We start from the raw sequence: 23382 nt of genomic DNA, 5'->3' as shown, positions 1-23382 counted from the left end.
AGTTTGTAAGTAATATAACTGTCTGAGTGATTATTTTATACATGGATTGTAGGACTGTGGGGATTGGTGGAACCTGGAGAGAAGCTCTCCAGCAACAAGATATAGCATTAAGTAATTCCTAATGACATAGCATTATACCCATAGATTAACACATCTCTTGACCTTAATCAGGGAAAAGTTATATTTGCTGTAAATGACTAACACAGAGACCTACAACTGACCAAGAAACAGAGAAGACACTTCAGAATGTGCAACCTAAATGGAGCACATGTGGCTCATATTCTCCTTCAAAGGCCCAAGCATCATGGTAGAACAGAAGATGGAACATGTGTAGGAGCCAGAGGCTGAGGATGACAAGAAAATAGTGTCTTCTGGTCACAGCAGGGCAACCGCACATATGAACTCCTAGTGGTTGAAAAAGTATAAACATTATGCTCCCAAATCCAAGCAAGATCCAATCTCTGCATGGAGAGGAGAATTAGGCACAAAATTCCACCAATAGCCAAGGAGCTATTGTTAAATGTAAGCTGCTGGGAAAGAAAGCGTTGGTTCTCTGTGAGTGTAGCCTTGATAAATCAACCACATTTTAAAAAAAAAAGACCACACAACCGATGAGAGCTTTTGCATAGCACAAATTGGCCATGATGAGGGGAGAAAAAGGACACAATATGTGGTGGAAAGAATAGGGTGTTGAATCTGAGAAGAGTTGGGGGAAAAACAATGAATATGATCCAAACAAGTAGGAAATTCTCAAAGAACTAATAAAAATAATATCAATTTCTTAATGGCATTTCCTTCAATAACTCTTAGTTATTATTTTAATAATTGTCTAGCTTGCTGTGTCATTTATTTTTCTCTTGAAATTAAATAATTCTCTTAAAATTAAATAATATCCCCAAGACACATAAATTCTAAAGTTCTGCCAAAACTGATACCTTCATTGACCATGGTATTGATAAAAATCCCTGCATAAATTTTGAGTTTGCCATTTAGGATTGACAGAATCAGATTTATTATTTAATATCAGCAAGCAAGAGAAGTGATTTTGTAGTCAAGAGCATTACCTGCCTTTGGAGAAGAAACAGGTTTTGTTACTAGTACCACCATAGTGGCTTATGATCATCTGTATCTCCAGTTCTAGGAGATCCAATGCTCTCTTTTGACTTTAATTGGCACCATGTAGAGGCAACAGGAATGCATGTGGTACACATACAAAATGCTTACAGGAAAATACTCCTACACATAAAATTAAATAAAGTATAGACACATAACATGTATATAAGTTCATTTCTCAGTCTCCTGTATACATATGAGATGTTACAACTTATTTCTGCATAGAGAAATTCTGATGGAAATTACTGATGTCACATTCATGTGATGAAGATATTCTCCAACATCATATCTGACATGTTCTTCCTTCTCATACTGCTAAAAATAAAGGGATATACTATAAGGAACCATGTGAAATGTGAATCCAAATGGATGACTGGGATGAGATTTTCTTCTGATTCATAGTAAATGAATTGGATCAGCAACAAGTACTGCAAGCGAAATGAAATTGTCAGTGTCTATTTTCTGGCCTCAGATTACAGAATGCTATTTTAGAACCATGCTAATTTGCATCTTTTCACTGTCATATATAACATATAAATCAACAGTGCAACAATGGCAGTTAAGGACTAGATATGATACACAGCTTAACTTAGTTTGTAAATGCTTTAATCATAGCTAGAGATCAAGAAGTGACAAGTTATAAAATCAGTCAAATGTCATTTTGTATCTTAGATTCTGAGTACACAAAGTAACTCTCACCTCATTTTTACCTGGTTAGGAAACTTAGGGGGGGATAATCAAGAAAACTTGTTTATGTGTGTTTGTGCATGCATGTATTTGTGTGCGTGCATGCGTGCGTGCGTGCGTGTGTGTATGTGTGTGTGTGTGTGTGTGTGTGTGTGTGTTTATATTGGTAGCTATATCTTAGCTCCTTCTTTCCATCCTTGACTTATAATTGTAAATTTGGGGATACAGTTTATGCTTTTGCCAAATGTTATTCAGAATCTCTATTTCATATTTTAATGTCCTCATCCTATAAACTACATATTTTATAAGACAATGAGTAAACCTGAAAGGAAAATAATTTCATTCTAATTTTCTAGCAACCATAAATAAAATCATCCTTGTGTTGAATTGGTTAATTACCATGCTTCCATAACTAAAATGTTAAAGTCCTACTGTTTCTTATATTAACCCACCTTCTTTGGAATTTCTTGATTCTATTAAAATTGAATATGTAAAGTGACTTATTTAGGACACCTCATATTTTAAATATGTTTTTGCTAAAGTTCAATTATGCTACTGGTTACCTATCCAATCACTTATTTGTTTGTAAAGGAAAATTCGCTTTTAGATTTTATGAAGTAAAGAAAAATTAATCGGTATCTGTATGAACACATTGCAAATTAAAATTTTAGCATATTTAATTTATTTTAATAATCATTTAAAACATATTCAGTATGCACCTTAGAGAAATAACCCATCTACTGGGCTGGGGAAGTGGCTCAGTTAGTAGTGCATTTGCCCTGCAAGAATCAGCAAATGTTTAAGATGCCTGGATCGCAAGGGACATATGATGAGATGACACATGCTTATGATATTAGTGATAACAAGATATACCGCAATGGGACACAAACGAAAGATCCCTAGAAGTTCTTGAGCCAGACAGCCTGACCTGTATGGTGAAGCTTTAGGTGAATTGAAATACATGTTTAAAACAAAGGTGGAAGACAACTGAGAGTTTGACACTGTCCTCTGACCTCCACACACATACTGTACCCAATTATGCCCACTACCACAGAAACACAGAAACACACACACACACACACACACACACACACACACACACACACACACACACACAAGCCCCATATATTAATGGCTTAATTAAAACCACACTAAAGGCATGGTGGTGTCACATGCCTTTAATCCCAGCACTCGGGAGGCAGAGCCAGGTGAATCTCTGTGAGTTTGAGGCCAGCCTGCTCTGCAGAGAAAGATCTAAGACAGGCACCAAGAGTACACAGAGAATCCCTGTCTTGAAAAACAAAAACAAAAAAACAACAACAAAAACCACTAAAACAAGCCATTTTCACCGATTTTTAAAAATGAGTCAGGTTTTATTGACTTGTGTGACAGAGGGAATAAGAGTAATTCTTGGAATGAGGTAAAAGAAAAGAATAACCAATGTCTAATGGTTTTCCAGTTTATTATTATACATTCCTGGTTATTATATTTTTTAAATGTTTTGGCTTTATTTTTTCTTCATTTACTACATTATTCTATAAATAGACAATTGTCTCAAGCCAACAGCAAAAACAATCAAATTCTATGCATTTCAAAATGTTTTTTATTTTTATATATTTGAGAATGAAGATTTAGTTTTTTTCAGTTTCCTCTGACCTTGTCTTGTTGTTGAGAGGGTGTCAGATTCCAACTTTTTGCCTTCATCTTGGAAACTGTTATACATACAGTAACTCAATTATAGCATTAAATAAACATTAAGTATAAAAATCCCTTTAGTAATGTTCCTTTTACATATGTTGGTGCCCTTGTATTTAGGGCATAAATGTTCAGAATTGAAAACTAAGTGGATCTTTCCTGCGATGAGTATGTAATATCGTTTTCTATCTCTTTTGGTTGATTTTAGTTTGAAGTCTATTTTGTTAGATATTAGGATAGCTACACCACTTTGCTTCTTAAGTCTGTTTGAATGGAAAGTCTTTGCCCATCCTTTTACTCTGAGGTAGTGTCTGTTTTTGAAGTTGAGGTGTGTTTCTTGTATGCAGCAGAAGGATGGGTCCTGATTTCTTATCCATTCTGATAGCCTGTGTCTTTTTATAGGTGCATTAAGTCCATTGATATTAAGAGGTATTAATGACCAATGATTGTTAATTCCTGTTATCTTTTGGTGATAGTGTATGTGTTTTCTCTTCTTTGGGATTTACTGCTGTGGGGTTATCTATTGCCTGTGTTTTCATGGGTGTATCTGACTTCCTTAGGTTGGAATTTTCCTTCTAGTGCTTTCTGTAGGGCTGGATTTGTGGATAGGTATTGTTTAAATCTAGTTTTGTCTTGGAATGTCTTGTTGACTCCATCTATGATGATTGAAACTTTTGCTGGGTATATTAGTCGAGGCTAGCATCCATGGTCTCTTAGTGACTGTACCCTACCTGTCATCACAGAGCTTTTTCTCCAATGACTGGTGAAAGCAGATGGAGATCTCCACAGCCAAACACCAGGCAGAGCTCCAAGATTCCAGTCAAAGAGAGAGAAGAGGGATTCTCTGAGCACATGCATCAGGATCATGATGGGGAAACCTGCAGAAATGACCAAACCAAACTAGTGGGAACTCATGAAAGTTGGATCAATAGCTGTGAAGTCTGCATGAGACTGGACTAGGCCCTCTGCATGACAATTGTGTAGCTTGCTCTGTTTGGGGGACCTCCTGGCAGTAGAATCAGAATCCATTCCTGGTGCATGAGGGGGTATTTTGGAGCCCACTACCTATGATGGGACACCTTGTGCAACCTTGAGGCAGGGGGAAGGGTTTGGACTTGCTTCTACTGGATGTGTCTCCCCATGGGAGGCCTTGCCTTCTTGTGGATGGAAGTTGGAGGGCGGGTTGGGAGGGGGAGACTGGGGGATTTGGAGAAGGGAAGAGGGGGATTGATTGGTCTGTGAAATGAATGAAAAAAATTTCTTAATAAAAAAAAAAGAATAAAAAGTCCAAATACATTTTTGAGAAATGTAAATGACATATTAACCAAATATATATCATCTGCTATTATATATGGAGAGATGTGTTTTATTCTTCAGGAAAGAATAACCAGATAAACCAAGACCAGATTACCAATAAAACCACAGAATTATTTGTATGAAATGAATTCATTAAGAAATCTAATGAAACAGTTCACTTCATATCTAGTTTCTTCATTATCTTCTTCCTCTATTAGCCTTAATAGACTATTCTCCTATTGCAGATTCAGTGTTAATAAAGACTGAATGGTCATGAGTTTTGATGAGTCCTTCCTAGCAGGGAGAAGTACATTTTCCTCAGTAGGACTTAACAGTCTGCCATTGAACACAATGGGAGCTCCATGAATAGTTTATGATAATTCAGGAGGCCACATGTCCAAATCCACAGTCATTGATACCTTTTGGCACAGATATCAAAGAGTGGCAATATTGGCAGCTTTTGTTACCAAATGGATGCTGGGGATTGCTAGTTTTAATTAAAGGTTGGAGTATCTTGGCACAGAGCACATAGAGCAGACTAATGAACTCTTGAGGAAGGATTTAGAAAATTCTATTCTCTAGTGCTATCTTTACCTTTTCATTAAGTAGTAAATGAATATAGTAATATATTCATATATTATGAAATATAATAAAATGTTAAAATGAAATCTGAGGATAAAATGTTCATGCTGAAATATGTTTCTGTATATTAACTCCACAAAATTTTCTTTGTCCTACAGCCCAGTGACCTTTGTTATTTGTAAATGTATTAATGCCATGGAGTTGTGGTAAGAATAAGCACACAAATCTTTCAGAAATACAGTACTATGCAAATGGATGACATTATGCTGTTGGTTATTACAGTTAGTATCATTTTCCATGTTTGCTTAAGGTGAAGTAAAACTATTTTCACGGCATGCATTAAAGTTAGTTTTGTATTGATAGTTCTCTGTCTCTGAGACATTTGTTTAAGGACTGTGTCCTTTGTGGTTTTCAGAGGCAACAGAGAGAAATTGCAGGCATCCATTCCCCACTGTCATGACACATGAGGCTAGTGATTCAGGATTAATTGAGAAACAACCTAGGCTTTAGAATTTCCATCTATCATTTTGTTGTTCAAAAACTGGCACCACTTACCAGTACCACATACAAATGAAAATGGTTAGGAATAACCCCAGTGGAGATTTAAAACAAAACAAAACAAAACAAAAAAAAAAAAAAAAAGTAGAACGTATATCAAGGTGGTGCTTTAATCAGTATTGTATTTGGACAAGGAAAATTACCAATACTTTGATTTAAACTGGCAAGGAAAATTCAACTTGTGAACATCTTTATTCTGATACAATGTACTACCACCTACCAGGAACACAGTGTTCCTTAATCAATCCTTTAGAGAAACAATTTAAGACTCCCTGGGAAGGGTTATTCTCTCCATGGAATGTCTATGGGTACCATACACTCATGTTTACATAGTCCTCTTGAAGAGTGAAGTTCAACTACACACAAGGAAAGGAGAGGAGTCACAGGAATCCAGGAGGTTGAAGGTATTGCAACACACCTTACTCACTGGCATACAGTCTGCTAGGCAGGGAGACACCAACAATTGGCACCATAATTCACACTGGTATCTAGAGGTGCCACAGAAAGCCCATGGGCCTTGCAAATGTAGTCACATATCTGCCCTACAGACAAACAGACACAGACAGACTGGTGAAGGTGAAGCTAAGACACATTCCTTCTGGAGTCTGAAGCATAAGCCACAGAGAAACACTGCTTATTGATTTGGTCCTATGACTTGCTTCTATAACTTCCTTATTTAATCCAGGCCCACTTGCCTACGGATGTTCTGCCTGCAGTGGGCAAAGCCTTCCTACATCGATTAGTACTCACTAATGTAGCCTTATATACACCCTCACAGGTCAGTCTGATGGAGGCAATTCCTCAGTTGAGTTTCCCCCTTTCCAGATGTGTCAAGTTGAAAATCAAGTTAGCCATTATACAGTGAAATGTGGTATACACCATGCGGTCATGCCAAGACCAAGTGGAGTCAGTCACAAAGCTCAGAAGATAAATGCTGTTGTCTTAGAGTGTATCCCATGCACAAATTAGTGTTTTTAGTGTTTAGTATCTGGAAATGTCATTTCTTTCTATTTTGATGATGGAAGGAACAGACTTAGATTATGCCAGGAAACAGCATTTGATACAGGAAACTATGCAAGCCAACATTTCACATTACTTGCCTTTACAGTGATTTACTCCAAAACATTATTGTTCAGTAACCAAGAACAGGAGAAATTAATGCTGAGTCTGGAACTAAGAGTGTGTTTTGTACATTCTGGAGAGGAAGGCTCTGCAGAGAAGGAAATCTTAAAACAGGTTTTCTCTGTAGGAGATACAGCTACTACTGCAAGGTACTGTATATCCCAGACACGTACATGCCGAGCAAAGGTGGTGTGAAAATCAGCAGTTATGTGAGGGGCCTAAATGTTGCTTCCACAGCCCAAACTGCTAGATTCTCCCTTCATCCCTGATTTGAACCAGTAGGTAGGTCTTCCCTGAGCATCATTTTTCTCTTTTAAAATTTCATTGTGCTTTCAGTAAATTCAGTGGGGATGGGAACTGACAGGAAGCAAAAAGACATAGTGAGGAAAGAAGCTGTGTGCTGGCTTAATTGTATGCCTCAAAAGTCATATTCCAATATTAGCACAGTTCAGCCACAGTCCATCCTGAGTTGCAGATGAAATCTATAAGGATAAACAGTTTAAACTAAGTTTTATGTGCTGCTTGTAGAAAGCAGACAGATCACTGCATCCATCAAATCCCTGTGTACATCAATAAAGGCTGGTGTGGTTTTAAAGGAGCCAAAACTGCTCCTGCTCTGCTGCCATTAGTATTCTCAGCTGCTTCACAGTCCAAGGCCAGCAGCAGGAGATCACTTAGGCATCCATCACCCATAGTGGTTCTTACAGAATATAATCCCCGACTCGCTTTAACACAAAGAAATGTCTTTCATTCTCAAGTACAGAAACTGAAAAAGAGAGCACAATGAAGTTATTGACAGCATGACTGATAAACTTGATAATTTTGGAAGAGGGCTCAGGCTGCTGTTGTTCAATTAGAATCCTTTAAAGTTATGATGTTTTGACTGCTGTCTCTTTTTGAGTTCAGGCATTTTGTAACTGAACAGAACGTCCAATAATGGCAAAAGGCAGAAATAAGATTTCAAAATGTATGTATACAAATGGACTACAGTCCTGTATTTAGGAGGGACAGTTTTACTACCTTAAGTGGATTTAAGAAATTAGAGACCTTATTCAATACAACATGTAAACAATAACTTTACCTACGTGGCAACAGATGTGTTTCCTATTATATTTTGCAGAGAATCAAATACAATTAAGTTATAATTAGACAGTAGTTTAAATAAATTGGGAAAGGTTCAAATTGTAGCTTTTAGAATCACTGGCTTAATTCCTCAATGATTTTAAACATCAACCCTTGGACAGATCTCCTCATTCATTCACGTCATTATGTGAATTGATTACATAATTTTCTATGACAAATATATCATGATGATAAAGTGGCATCTCGTGTAAAAATTCAAAATATAAAGAATGTTTATCTTAACCACATTTATTTTCAGAAAAAAATATTAATGCTGATTAACTGCATTTCAAACCTGAAAATGTTGCTCTTTAAAATTATTCTGTCTAAAATTTGTTTTTAAAGCTAGTCATAGTTATCATGCTTATAAAATTTAGCATGTCAAGGCTGAGGAAATGATTCATTTACTAGAGTGCCTGTCTTAGTCAGGGTTTATTATTGCTGCTAAGTGACCCCATGACCACAGTCTCTTTTATATATTCTATTTATTAAAAATTTTAATTGAAGGGGGGCTCGCTTACAGTTTCAGAGGTTCAGTCCATTATGATCATGAAAGGGAGCATGGCAGAGTGCAAACAGATGTGGTGTTGGAGCTGAGTTAGCTACATCTTTCAGGAAACAGGAATTCCTGTGGGGGCAGCCAGCTTCCACATTTATTTACCCCAGGGACTCTTGAGGAGTGAAGATAAGAGATTTAGGTAGAAATCTAGAGGAGAGAAACAGAAGCACAGGATAGCCTCAGGAGGGCCTGGGTCAAAACCCACCAGCACCTTTTGTCTCTTCTAAGGGGCTTTTAAAGGAAGGCCAAGGGGTGGAGCAAAAGACACCCCCCCTCCAAGCACAGCCAAGTGCAGACCATCCCAAACATTTGGTAACCATGCTCATGTTCAAGCATCCCTTAATGCAGCTCTGCTGTGTAAAACAAGCTCAGATCTCACTAGGAAATCTCTGTGGACTCCATAGGTCCCACCTCTTAATTTTTCAAAGAGCCCCTCAGGTCCCATCAGATAGACTGAGGTCTATCGTAGGTCATTCTCCATGATAATTTCTTCCATTACCCATCATAGAGATATGCTTTCCATCAAGCATACTCTGTCTTAGGCTGGAAGCTGTCAAGAAGAAAGTTGCCAATCTTTGACTCTCAGCCTCCAGCAGAAGGGAGTACTGAGCTTAAATCAGCTATGAACCAGGTCCCTATTGAGCTTACACCCATCCACAGCAATCTCCATAGGTGCCACACCTCCCAGTACAGGAGTAGAGAATAATAGAGATAGCATATCTTTTTTAAAATGGGTCTTAAGATGCCTTTAACAGCCTTAGCTGTGCCAAGCCCTTTTTTAAATCAATAAACTCTTGATGCAAACTGCATCAGATAAGTTACATCAAATTTAAAGATTCCCTTGGCTTTTTAACAAACTCTGATTCATTAACATCAATGCAACTATAGTATAAACATTACATATTTCCAGCTATCATGACTATATGTATATACACTCTTTTTTTTTTTTTTTTTTTTTTTTTTTTTTGGTTTTTCAAGACAGGGATTCTCTCTAGTTTTGGTGCTTCTACTGCTGGATCTCACTCTGTAGACCAGGCTGGCCTCAAACTCATAGAGATCCCCCTGACTCTGCCTCCCAAGTGCTGTAATTAAGGCACACTCCACCACTGCCCAGCTGTTTTTATACTTTATACAACCCTACATCACTATACATATTTAAACTTACATTATATAGGACTACTTTATAAACTTTAACATCTAGAAGATATCTCTGAACTATCATCACTATACATATTTACATTTTATAACCTTACATTAAAAATTTAGACTTACATTAAAAATTTCACAAACTCACATACAACATATACGTATTTAGAAAGAATCTCTTAACAGAACTAACTTACACTAGCAAGAATCTAGAAGATATTTCTTAACATTTAGAAGAGATTTCTTAATTTATATCTAGAAGAGATTTCTTAACTGAACTACTACATTATTTTCCAACCAGATGAAGAGCAATTTTCTTTGTACTTCATTTAGAAAGTAGAAATGGTGCTGCTGCTAAACAGTACTTTATGTGTTCCAGATCTTTTATAAAAACTCTATTAAGAGCTATCTCAGTATACAGCAAGCCCAAAAAGGAAGAAAAGAGGACGAGGAGCAAAACCTCCTAAGGAACATTCTGTTTTTGAGTTGCTCAGCTGGCAATTCCACAGCAGTCAATTTCCCACCAGGAGAAGATAATTGTTTAAGGTGGAATGGGGTTTCAGACCTGCAGCTTTCAGCAGGTTCCCCTGTGTACAAAAAAACATTGCTGAAACTTCATCCCAACTTTCTCAGTGGTCAGGAGGCCTCCTTATTCCCTTACTATCCCCAGACTGCAAGATGGTACTTCCATATCAGGAACATTGGTTCAGCTGCTTTTTCACTCTTGTTATTCTGGAGGAGATTCATTGGGACCAATATTCCTCTTTTCTAAACCCAGGCAAGCAGCAAGTTTCTGAGGATATAAATTTCCCTCTTCTTAATTTTTTTTAAAGCTATATTTGCTATGAGTTCTTTTAATAATGCTGATGTTTCTGATAGATTTTTATTAGACTGATATTTCTGTCAGGGTCATTTGTTCACCAAAACTGCTGCTGTTCAAAGGAATCAAGAGCATAGATGTTTCATGAAATACATTCTTCATTAGCTTACTCTGAAGAAGAACATTTTTTATGATTTAGTATTTTCACTTCATTCATTAACTTCTCAACCCCTGACGTTATTTTTATTAGCAGCTGTGATATACTCTGACCATAAGTGATTTAGCTCAGTCTGTAGCTGTAGCTACCTTTAGTACTAGGTGCATTTTTCCTATTCTCACAAACATCAATGCATTCACGAAGCAAACATTCTATTTTAGCATTGATTTCTTATAGGAAACTTTCAAGTGAAGCGACTCTATGTGGTATGACAGACAGCTAGATGTTCTGAAGTTTGGTCCCCATCTACAAAGCAACTTTCCAGTGTACGGACCACTTCCCCTTGGTTTCTTAAAGTTTTCAAAGTGACTTGTTGAAAAACGGTACCTGCACTTTATCTCCTTAGAGGCAAGTTGTTCATCTGCTCATAGTTCTCAGGAAGTAAGATTAAGCTTTCTAGCATTGCTTTGAAAAGAAACTTCACTTTCAGTTGAAAAACAGTTTTTTTTTTTTGTTGTTGTTGTTGTTTTTTGGTTTTTTTTTTTTGGAAGGGGGCAGTATCTCCATTTTGATCTGGAAAACTACATTTCCCATAGTGCATTTCTCTATATTGGCCAGCTGTTACAAATGACCTTATGGACTATGTTTCCTGTAATTCCTTTCAGAGGCCAGGAACAAACTTCCAGTTCCCTTTACAGGGTTTATTTTTACACTTTTGCTTTTTGCAACTGGAGATTTAAGTCAAGCTTTTTTCCTTTTTTACCATGGGAGATTTCTGCTCTTCATGAGTTGGCATTGATAGGTTTGTTTTTTTTTTTTTTTTTTTTTTTTCTTTTTTTTTTTTTTTTTTTCCTTCACCTGACACTTTTCCCAGAGCAGGGTCAAACCTACCTGCTCTTGCATTCAAAATTCCTCACACTTGCTCTTCTGCTACTGGGTCAGTGAAAGAAAGTGAAACTAAAGTTCTTTCAGAGATTTTTCTCCCGGATAGTTCTTGGTTTTGTCATGGCTTATCTCCTCCCCGAGATACAATGCCCCTGACAGCTGTAGCCAAGCCTAGCCAAGGCTCCCTGCTTCCTCTGCAGCAGCAGCCCCTCCCATCATGGAGGAATCTGCCTAGCTGGGCTCTCTGCAGCTCTCCACCTGCACTTTGCTGAGCTCTATGGCTAGGTTCTACCTGCAGGGGAACTTATGGCTGCTGATTTTCTAATATTACCTTGAAAGAGACAGGGCTATCAGAGAGGATTTGTTTAGTTCCAAGAGGTCTTTTTGTTTTTCTTAGAAGGAACCACAGGTGATTTTTCCCATACATATCCTGGTGAATCTAATTTTGCTCTTACAGAAAGAGAAAATCTCTGCGAAGCAAAGACCTCAAAAGCTTTTTAGGTTTTTAGAGAGAGATTAAGTTTTTCTCAAGAAAGCTTTCAGTTTTGGGGAAAGAAAAACCTAAGTTTTCCCCAAATTTCTGTTCTCTAATTTTTGGCTTCAATAGCCAAGAGGAAACTAATTCTGATGGTATGGTGTTCCCATACAGTGGCAACATCTGCCAAGTGAAAAGTTTTATTTCACCTATGTTCACCTCAGGGAAAATTCTTTTCCTTGACATTTGGGACTTAAACTGTTCACAAGCCAAAAAGTTTTTTCTACCCATTTTTCTCCTTTTTAAGAGATTTTTTTTTCCAGTTTGCATTCCTAGCTCCATAGTTAGAAAAGTAAGGACATAGTTCCTCCATCTTGCTGCTTATCTTATTCTAAGTTTTCTTTTCACTATATTCCAACATCCTACTGTAATTTTTTTCTATACTATATTACTACACTCTACCTTCCTTAATTTTCATAGATAGCTGCCTTAATTTCAGTAATCGGACATGCCCTAACTTCCCACAGGGCCTTCTAACCCCCCTTTTGCCAAGTGCCTGGTTCCTATTTCTGGCCCCATTTGTGGGGAGCCTGCCTCTACTTTTTCTCCCAGGGTACTCTTAATCATGGAGAAATGAGGACTATGTAGATAGAAATAAAGGGGAAAGAGAAAGTTAGGAACATAGGATAACTTAAGGAGAGCCTGGGTCAAAACTCACCCATCTGTTCTGTCTCTTTTAAAGGGCTTTGAAAGGAATGTCAAGGGGTGGAGCAAAAGACCTCCCCACAGCACCTTCAGGTGCACACCATCTCAAACACTTAGTAGCTATGCACATGGTCAAGCCATCCCCTAGTGCAGCTCTGCTGTGTAAAGCAAGCTCAGATCTCACTAGGAAATCTCTGTGGGTTCCCACAGTCTCCTGACTGTCACACTAAGAGAAGCTTGAGAAAAAGAAACCTCAAAGCATGTCCCTACAGTGACATACTTCCTCCAACAAGACCACACATCCTAATAATGCCAATCCCTCTGGGGGCTATTTTCTTTCAAACCACCACACTGCCCTATAGGCAGGAGTACCTGGGCTGGGATTCCTGGCCCCCACTTGAAACCAGCTATATGAGTTTATCCTATAGCTTACAGGAGACATACAGAACCCAGGTAGTCACTAGATAGGTGAGTCAATGACCACTATAACTATCTTAAAATCAGGTGGAGATTGATGGAGAACCACACCTGAAGTCAACCTCCAGCCTCCATGCATACAGAAACATATATGTGCATGAACACCCACACATATACCTACATATGTAGACCACACATAAAGAAATAAAAAACGAAAAATAAATAAGGGATTTTTTTTAACCTTTTCATATATCTTCTGCCTTTTCAGATAGGAAACAATAAGACTTATGCACGTTAAAGAAGTATCATTTGATGTTCTAGTACACGTAGTCATAGTATAGTATTTAACATGGGATAAATACAATGATCACCTTAAGAATCCATGGTTTCCAGCAGCCTCGAGGCCAAGAAATCACCAGTGGTCTCCACCCAGACTGTGCCTGCTTTGGGAGACCAGGTCACTTGACTGTAGACCTGCCTGTCTATCCTGGCCCCACATTCCAATAACTGTTGCTGGGTTGTCATCTGCTAGACCCGGGCCATTTGGCTGAAGCATTTGTAGAACCCCCTGGTGGAGACTTTCTTTCGAGTCTGTGTTTAGCCATTTATATCTACTTTACCTTTCAGGTCCAAATGAGAATCTGGGACCATGGGATACCAGGGTGGGGGGTGGCAGTGGGATGGGAAGGTGAGGAACCCTTTTGTTGTGGAAAGGCCTGGTTTTATGGCTCTCTGTGGAGCCCAGGATGTGCTAACCAGAACAACTGATCAGCGCGCAATCAAGTTGTTCTCAATCCTCTGTGACCCACTGTTGTTGCCTGTGTGCCTTGCCTGTCCACTGTTCCCGCTGCCTGAGATGGCCACCCTGTTCTGAGATTTGGCCATTCTTCTCCTGACCCCAATGTTCTTGGGCCACTCGCATTTCCTTGGCTCTGGGACATAATAGACGGGATTCCTGCCGAAATCCCCTGACCCTCATGTCAGCATGTCAGCTCAGATGCAGTGACAGCCACCTACATCCCCTCAAGTGCCCTGTGCCCTAGCCCGTCCTGGTATTGACTTTGCAGCTGAATCGCAAGGTGCCTTTCCAGGAACCCTCCTCACTGGACCCGAGTGTCACAGCAGCTCAGGCTGGGACTCTGGTTTCCAGAGGGTCTGGACTGTTTGGACTGATTTAATTTAACTAGGCTTAGTTCGGTGGTGCTCTGGGGGAAAAAGGGAGACAGACTGAAGTACGAGGCTGGCCTGATGGGAAAGTTCAATTTTGGTCTTCAAATTTATGGAGTTTTCTTTGCTATTGTGACACTTATGACCTCTATGCTAAAAATGCCAAAAAAAAAAAAAAAAAAAAAAAAATTGACGTATGTGTTGCTTTCTTTCTTCCTGCCCTAGTATCCCACAGCACCTCTGGCTTTGCAAGGTGTGTTGGTCTCGGCCAGTGCCGTGGCCTGGAGGGAACAAATCTGAGTTTGTACGGAGTCCCATCATGTGTCCTACTATTCATTAGTTCTGAGACAGGCTTCCACAGTGGCAATGCTTCCCCAAAACTAACCTGCTTTGTTCAGGGCACCCCAGACACCACCCTTCTCTTCCACAGGATGCCCGAGTCTTGCCTGGTCTCTCTCTCTCTCTGGAGAGTACCGCTCCGTGTCTGCACTTTCTGTCTTGGAGTTCCTGGAGTTGTGTGATGCCAAGAGAGTTGAGGATGCAGTAGCTCTGAGATGAACTGGCCTCATCTTTCAGGTAGCCCCCTGGTTAGAGCCCTGGCGAGGGGCAGAAGTGTGAGCAGAAAGGACCTTCTGGGGAGAGATCCTTGAAACCCAGCCACAATCCCTTCCTTTAGGCTAAAATGTCTGCCTGAGGTTTCCTAAAGGAAAACACCTTTAGAAAAGAGGGAATGTGGAGGCCCTGGATGGGAACTGCTCTGGCCACCTGTGGGCTCCTGAAGTCTGGTCTCCAAGGAGAGGGTAGCATGAAGGAAACAAAGGAGGAGGATGTGATTCAGTTGAAGGTGCCTGGTTTGGTACTGTCAATTGTCATATATGTATTTCCCCCTTGAAGCAAACACTTTAAATAATTGACATAATTGCATAATTGTTTATTGCAAACAGAAAAAGAATCCATGGTTTCTTTATGGAAGAAAACATTTTATAAATCTCTAGCCCTTATAAAGGTTTGTACATGACTGACTGGAGAGAGGAGTTCATGGTTAACAGGTCTTACTGGTCTTGTATAGGTTCCCAGCACCTGTATCAGAGGGCCCATAATCACTTATAACTCCAGTTCCAGGATGTTTGACACCATCTTCTGGTCTTTGCCGGATGCTGAACACACCACCAGATATGAAACCACACACATGTACATATAAATAAATTTTAAAGTAAATCATTAAAAAGGATACATAGTGTGTAATTTTTATCTAACTTACTTTGCTACACAGGGGAACATACAATGCCTTCCTTCTGTTTAACTATAATGTAGTTTAATATAATGACCTGCTTTGTTTTGGGAATGTCCCAGTCTCTGAAAGCCAGGTTTATAGACTTGGCATCCAGGAGATATTACTGTCATGAAATATTTGTCTTTTAAATTTATTGTATAATATTTACATACACTTGTACAGTATTGCTTCTCTTTAGTTATTAAAATGAGTGACAATAATAGTCATTATAAATTAATTATAAGTAATATAATGTGTCTGGCTTATATTTCTTAAATAAATTGTTCTGAAGCAGTGATATTGTTAGTTATTAAGATTGTTAAAGAAACTAATTCATAATGCGTTAGGTCTCATACATTTTCACCATGCTAAGATAAATTTCCATCTTCAGATGAACAGGAAGTAGACATAAAATCACACCATAAGATGATCTTTGCATAAACATCTGAAGTCTTTGCCTAACTCCTCACATAATAGTGTGTGTGGACAGTTAACTTTGTCTTGCCACAGTTTTCTAGTAGGTGGGGAAATAAGATGCAATGTTTTTCAAACTAGCAAATTGTCATGTAAAGTTTCCTCTGTGCTATCTTTACCATTTTAAATATGAATTTTGCTCCATATGTGACTCTCGCCAGTGATCTTAGGACTTAGTAATAGAAGTAGGAAGACTGAAACGTTCAAAGATAACCAAGGTTACATGATGAGATGAAGGCCACCTTTGGCTGTGCAGTATGACTTTGTCTCTAGAACATAATCACATTAAGAATTTTAAATTAATTTGTAATCCTAGATTATATGTCTTCCTATAAACTAGACAGTTACTCTTCCATCTGTCACAGGAAACTCACTGAATTATATGAATTCATATCATTTCAGAGGCGTCATCAAGTCCACATAAGATAAAAAAGATCACCTTAGCAGATACAGTATAACATAAAACAAATGTGTTTCTTGTGCATTGCCTTAAAATGTTTATAGTTTAAAGTATTGTCATTACAAAACAGTAAAAATAAAGTTAATGCCTCACTAAAAAGATGGCTTCAGCATGCAAGGTACACATGCTTTGTCAAGCTACTTACCTTATGAGGAACATCAAGAACTTCTGAGCATTTTCTCATGTCATTGAAGTTGGTTGGAGAAAAAAAAAAAAAACAAAAACAAACAACAACAACAAAATCAGTACTTTACTTGAAAATTCCCCAAATTGCTCTTCTGATCCTAGCTAAATAATTTCATATTCCATAAAAATTAAGTACTGCAAATATATATGGTAAAATAAAATGTAATGAGTTTCTTTTGATAAGTTATCAATGTATTATAAAATCATGGTCTTATGATTCCTGAGTTACATCTCCCAGAAGAATATCTTTCAAACCCATATAAACTATTCTCTTTAAACACTTTATTTATGTTTTACGTGTGTGTGTGTGTGTGTGTGTGTGTGTGTGTGTGTGTATGTGTGTGTGTGTATTTGACTGTACCACATGGGTGTCAGCCCTGCCAGAAGGCCCTTGGATCCCCTGAAACTGGAGTTACAGGCAGATATTAGTTTCCTGATGTAGGTGCTAGGAACCAAAACCCAGGTCCTCTGCAAAAGCAGCAAGTGCTCTTACTCAGTGAGCCATATCTCCATCGCATAGAATCATTGTCATTGTCCCTGGAATTCCCAAAGGGAACAAACTCTCATTTACCAAATAAGCATGTTTTCTTCTTGATGTAAAAACTTAGGGTTTATATGTGAACTCAAGTGCAGTGGATATCAATCAGGATACTAAGGCCTGGTGAAATTGCTCAGCAAGTAAAATCATTTACTTCAAAGCCTGAAACCCAGTTTTATTATCTGGGTCCCACCTGGCTGAAAGACAGAACTGACTCCTACAACTTCCACAGGTGCATTGGCATATTCATTCATGTACAAGTGTGTATGTACAAATGCATGTGAGGACATAGACACCATAAATGAATGTAAAGATCCATTGAAAAAATATTAAAAATATATAACAGAGTGGAACAAGTGGAGCATAGATATGGTTTAAATTGTAATATAAAATACCAGCGTAATAGACTAAGTGAAGGCTGATAGAAGTAATCTATGAGTCGGAACAAACTGAATGAGTATCATGGAATGGCGGGGAAGGGGAGATTATTTCAGGGAAGCATATGATAGGAATTATTTTTTAAAAGAGATAAGAAAAATAATGGGCACTGTGTTACTAAGAAAAATAAATGCCTAGTCATTTCTACAGTCTTCACATACTTAGTTCAATAAAAATTATTCAGCCCTGGACATGGACTTACCTAAAACTAATTGTAAATAGGATGTCTTTTACTCCCACTGATTTTATTTAAATGCTTATACTAGTCCTTGTCAAAGCACCTAGGTCCTAAAGTGATAGCTACTATATAAATTTTTAAACAGGAAATAAATATTAATCCCTGTGATGCATTTTATAGAACGATCAACTTCGTATTTCAAAACATGTGGCAAACACTTCTGACAAAGCCCCTCTAATTAATATCTGTGCCAGGGATGATCAGAGTAAACGTTTATTGAGGGCCTTCAGTGTGAAACATTTCATAGACATTGATTTGATCTAATAAAGCAGCTGAGGCAATAAACATATGAAAATATGTAACTTACCCAGGGGGAGCTTATCTGGCACTCAGTCTGTTTTATATTGTCATGGATCATGTCCAAGGATCTCAGAGTTCAAAAGGGAGAAACTGATGTGAATAACTAAAAGTGGATTGTAAAGAAGAACTGAATCTACATGAATATTCAGGAAGGGACATTAAAATGTTAAAAGATACATGGAATCAAACTTGAAGTAAACACTAAATATTTGTCAGAATCTTCCTAGAGGGCATTCAAGACCCCAAAAGAATAGATGTGTTTCTGTTCACTTCCTTTCTAAATCTTGCCAAATTTTTTTACTCCCAGTGAAGCATATATCCTAGCCTTCATCTCCAGATCACTCTTAATACACACATCTGACAAGTTAAATACCAGAATTTTTCTTTTTCTCCTCTGGAAATTGAACTGAAACTCTACCCTATTCCCATCATTGAGGATTTGGCAAAGAAGAGAATATATGACTACCACTCTCTGCTCAAAAGGCACTCCAAGAATTGCAAATCAAATGAAGAGTGGCATTGATTACTATTCCATTCTGAACTGGTATAGAGCTTTTGGACAGGAATTACTATTTTTCAAACATTTAGCCATACTTTACATTTTATTTTGGACCTTCGCCCAGCTCTTCAAATCTTGAATATAAAAGTCTGGCAGGAATGTCATATAAGTAATCCTCAACTCTCCACAGAGTCGTATGTCAAAATTTCTGATGAAAGTCAGTTTTTTATAAAGAAAACATCATTTCCTCAAGGAATTTATCCTGTGCATATTGCCTCATTTCTGAGGATAGTATATGAAAATTCCTTAACTTACAATGTGTCTAAAATAAAGTTGCCTTTTTAAAACTTACTCAAAATTTCAATTTGCATGACAGTTCTCAATTCTATTCTGCTTAAAACATGGACTTATGAAAAGTATTTTCCTTCCCCCCCATTAATTTGTTACATATACCCAAGAATAAGAGAACCCTTGACAATTGTGAAATATGAAGTATATTACTCACCAAAAATTTAAGGAGAAATTATGGGGGCCTATACAAAAAAGTTCAATGTTAAGTTGCAACAGTTATTTTTAAATCATGCTTAAAAGCTATGTATTTTTTACCTGAAGATAGATTCCCCATATTCAGTTTGAGGTCTGTTGTGTGCCTAGAATACTGTGAAGATGACCTGTTTTACTCATGTGCTTTTTTCCTTAGAAATGCATAGGCTTTCATTTCTTACATCATTTAGGTATGCTGGATTTTAGTCTGATGTAAAATAAATATTTACTGACCCCCTATTAGAGTAATCATTGGAAAAATATGAAAAAATAAAAAAATTTCAGGAATACCATGATATAATTCCTATCTTAAAAGAAAACAGTGTTGTATCATTAATAACTAGACATGTCAAAGAAAATATCTTCCAATAAGAACCATGAATTTTATAGAGCAAAAATGACTGCAGTTCTCTGAAAGGATCCTAGTCTCCTGGAGAAAGTGAGATCTGAACATTAGGTTACAGCAAAGGAAGATTGTAGATTGCATCTTTTTTGGATGCAAAAAAGATAGTGTAGTTGATATCATATAAACAGGTAATTTTGACCAAAGCTAAGACTAGCAGGAGACAGATAACTGGAGTTAACATGGTGTAAGAGGGACATGAAGCTGGGCAGAAACAAATGCTGAATGTATCAGCACTCAGTATACACAGAGAAAATAGTGGGGAGTGACAATATAATCTCATGCCTTGGCCTTGTCATGTATTTCTTCCATCAAACTCTACCTCTTAAAGATTCCAGAAGCTTCCCAATAGCAGTGTTAGCTTGGGGCCTAGCTTTTAAACAAACCACCATACAGAGAACATTTTATGTTCAAACACAAACAATATCAAAATCAGAATATGAGTTTGATATTCTCTACCAGTCATTTGCATTTCTCAAATTTATTTTATAATTATTTACAAGTTTATGTATGCATCTAAGTTTTCAAAAGCTTTATTATTATTTATGATTTGTATTTGTCAACCACAGCGAAGATAAGGTACAGAGTCAACACATTTTCAAGCATCCATGATCTTATAATATTACCCAACCCCCTTGCTAATCTGTTGTGATGACTGACAATTAAAAAAAAAGAAATACATTCTTCCAAATGTTATGTAAATGGAAACATACCATAAATGTCTTTTGAAAATGACACTTCACACATAGCATAATTCTCTGGAGCCTGATTCAACTCATTACACATATGATGGCATTTTTTTTCCTGAGTAGTATTCAATAATATGGAGGATCTATGCGGGTCAGCTATTCTTAAGAATATCTCAGCTGAGTCCTCATTTTCACTATGGTGATTAAAGTTCTACACATGTGGTGATATAAATATGCTGTTCCAGGATAAAGGATGCTGAAGCCAGGGGAATCACAGGCTACAGGCCAGGCTAGGGGGATATTGTATAAAAAATGAAAAGACAGAAGGAAAGAAAAAGAAAGGAAGGAAGGAAGGAAGGAAGAAAGGAAGAAAGGAAGGAAGGAAGGAAGAAAGGAAGAGAAAGAAAGGAGGGAGGGTGGATGGAAGGGAGGAAGGAAGGAAAGAAAGAAGAAAGGAAGAGAAGTGTTCAAAGTAACTGAACATTTTAGTACAGACTAAATGCACATTTTTTTCCCCTGAGGGAATATTGCTCAAGGGTATACTTGCTGGGTCTTACTGAAATTTCATATTTATTTTATAGGAAATAATATACTGTTTATCAGAGCTGCTTTGTTATTTTACAACCTAATTAGTCATGTATGAATGACCTGTTGATCCCTGATGGCATTTGATGTTAATATTGATTTTTTTTACATTTTTCTTATTTTGTGTGTGTGTGTGTGTGTGTGTGTGTGTGTGTGTGTGTGTGTTAATCTGTGCATGCCCACACACTTGCAATACCAAGTATGACAAGAGTATAGGTGTCAAGGTGACATGTGAGAGTCTGTCCCCTACTGCCACCACGTAGTTTCTGGGGGTCAAACTCAAGGTGGCAGACTTGGCAGCAAGCACCTTTACCTACTGATATACCTCAGCTTCTTTGTTGTCAATATTTTTAAGTAGAAACACCTACCCTTTTTTACAACTTTAGGAAGTCTATTTTGATAAATCCTTTTCCTTAAGCAAATCAGTGACAGAGGAAAAAAATTAAAAGAAACCCAGCTTGAGAATGTCCTTATTGCCTGTGGGATCTGTCTGAGTTCTCAGTCCTGTGAGATACCTATTTACCTTGTAGTCACTGATTCCAGTCCTCTTAATTCTGAGAAATTAGGTTTCCTCTTTTTATTTGTAATTGCATGGTATTTCGGCCTTGTATTTTCTACTCTGGCAGCCAAGCCAAGTATTTAACATATAATATCATTTAATAAACCATTTAGGTACGTTAAAATCAACTGATAAAATAGACTAATATACTTTTTTAATCAGATTTTTATTGTCTGAGAACCAAAATCACTGATGTAAATGGCTTCAACTTAATAACCTCTCTGGCGACTCCACTAACTTGAATATATTAATTTTTGTAACAGTGCTAACCTTGACTCCCACCTTCCCCCTGTACTTTCATTCTTGCCTACAAAGACACACGCGTACAGGTTTTCATGTTGTATTTGCATACATTCCCTATGAACAAAATGGTTTCAAAGTTACATCTAATATCTTCCAGGGAAGCAATAAGTTTGTAGTCAAAATCTTCTTAGTGAATAGAAATGTCAAGAAATTTCTGTTAAAACTAATAAGCATATATCTAAACAGAACATACATACAAAAATACATATATCAAATTATATACATAAAAAATAATTTTTAAAGTTCCTTCATATTTTTCTTTTCTCAATGAATTCTTATGCATTAGAATTCAACAATGCAAGAGATAAGTTAGAATTAAGCCAATACAAATGAAAAGCACTCATGTAGTTATTGACACAAAATAGTAAATTTGTCTGAAGCATAATTTATTTATTTTTTCCATTTTGCATACCAACTGCAGTTCCTCCACTACTCGCCCTCTACCTTCCCCCCACTGTAGCCCCACCCGGATTCACTCCTCATGATAGACCCCAGACTCAAGGCACTATCCTCTCTGGTGGGCGCCCCAGAAAGCCGGACTCCAGACCAGTTGATGCAATCACATGAGGCTTTATTTTAATCGTTTGTGCAAACGGACCCCCCCTACACAATTCAGTGAGAGGAGCCCCGAACAATAATTGCAGGCATCTTTTGAAAGCAAAAACCATAATATTAGCATAGCATTCGGGGCAATATATAATTGGCTAGTTTAAAAATCAGTACCGGGGAGGGGCGTATAGCTATGGGGACTTTCCATGGGGGCTGCCTTTCTTCCTAGAATAGCCACAGGATATTCTGCTAGACCCAAATAATGTCACAAGATCATTCTGCTGATGCCATAAGAAATATCACAGGAATATTTCTTCTGAGGCTAACGGTTTGGGGGGTCTGAGACTGGTGCTTGTTCCTCATTTGTTCTGCTGAGGCTGAGGGGGTGGGGGTCTGTGACTGAGGCTCGTTCCTCTTTTCTAATGTTTAACTCTTTCACTCAGAGAAGGTAAGGCCTCCCATGGGGAGTCAACAAAATCTGGCATATCAAGTTGAGGCAAGACCAAGCCCCTTCCCCCTGTCAAGGTTGAGCAAGGTATCCTTTAGGGAATGAATTCCAAAACATCAGTTCATGCACCAGGGATAAGTCCTGATCCCACTGCCAGGGGCCCCACATACTGACTAAGCCACATAACTGTCACCCACATTCAGAGAGACTAGTTTGGTCCCATGCAGGTTCCCCAGCTGTCAATCCAGAGTCAGTGAGCTCCAACTAGCTCTGGTCAGTTTTCTCTGTGGGTTTCCCCATCATGATCTTGATCCCTTTGCTCATAGAATTTCTCCTCCCTCTCTTCAACTGGACTCCAGGAGCCTCCAACCAGTAGTTAGCTGTGGATGTC

The sequence above is a fragment of the Peromyscus leucopus genome, chromosome 12 (assembly GCF_004664715.2).
Source record: "Peromyscus leucopus breed LL Stock chromosome 12, UCI_PerLeu_2.1, whole genome shotgun sequence".
NCBI lineage: Eukaryota > Metazoa > Chordata > Mammalia > Rodentia > Cricetidae > Peromyscus > Peromyscus leucopus.
The sequence above is the reverse complement of the archived record's forward strand: the minus strand, read 5'-3'. Positions refer to the sequence as shown.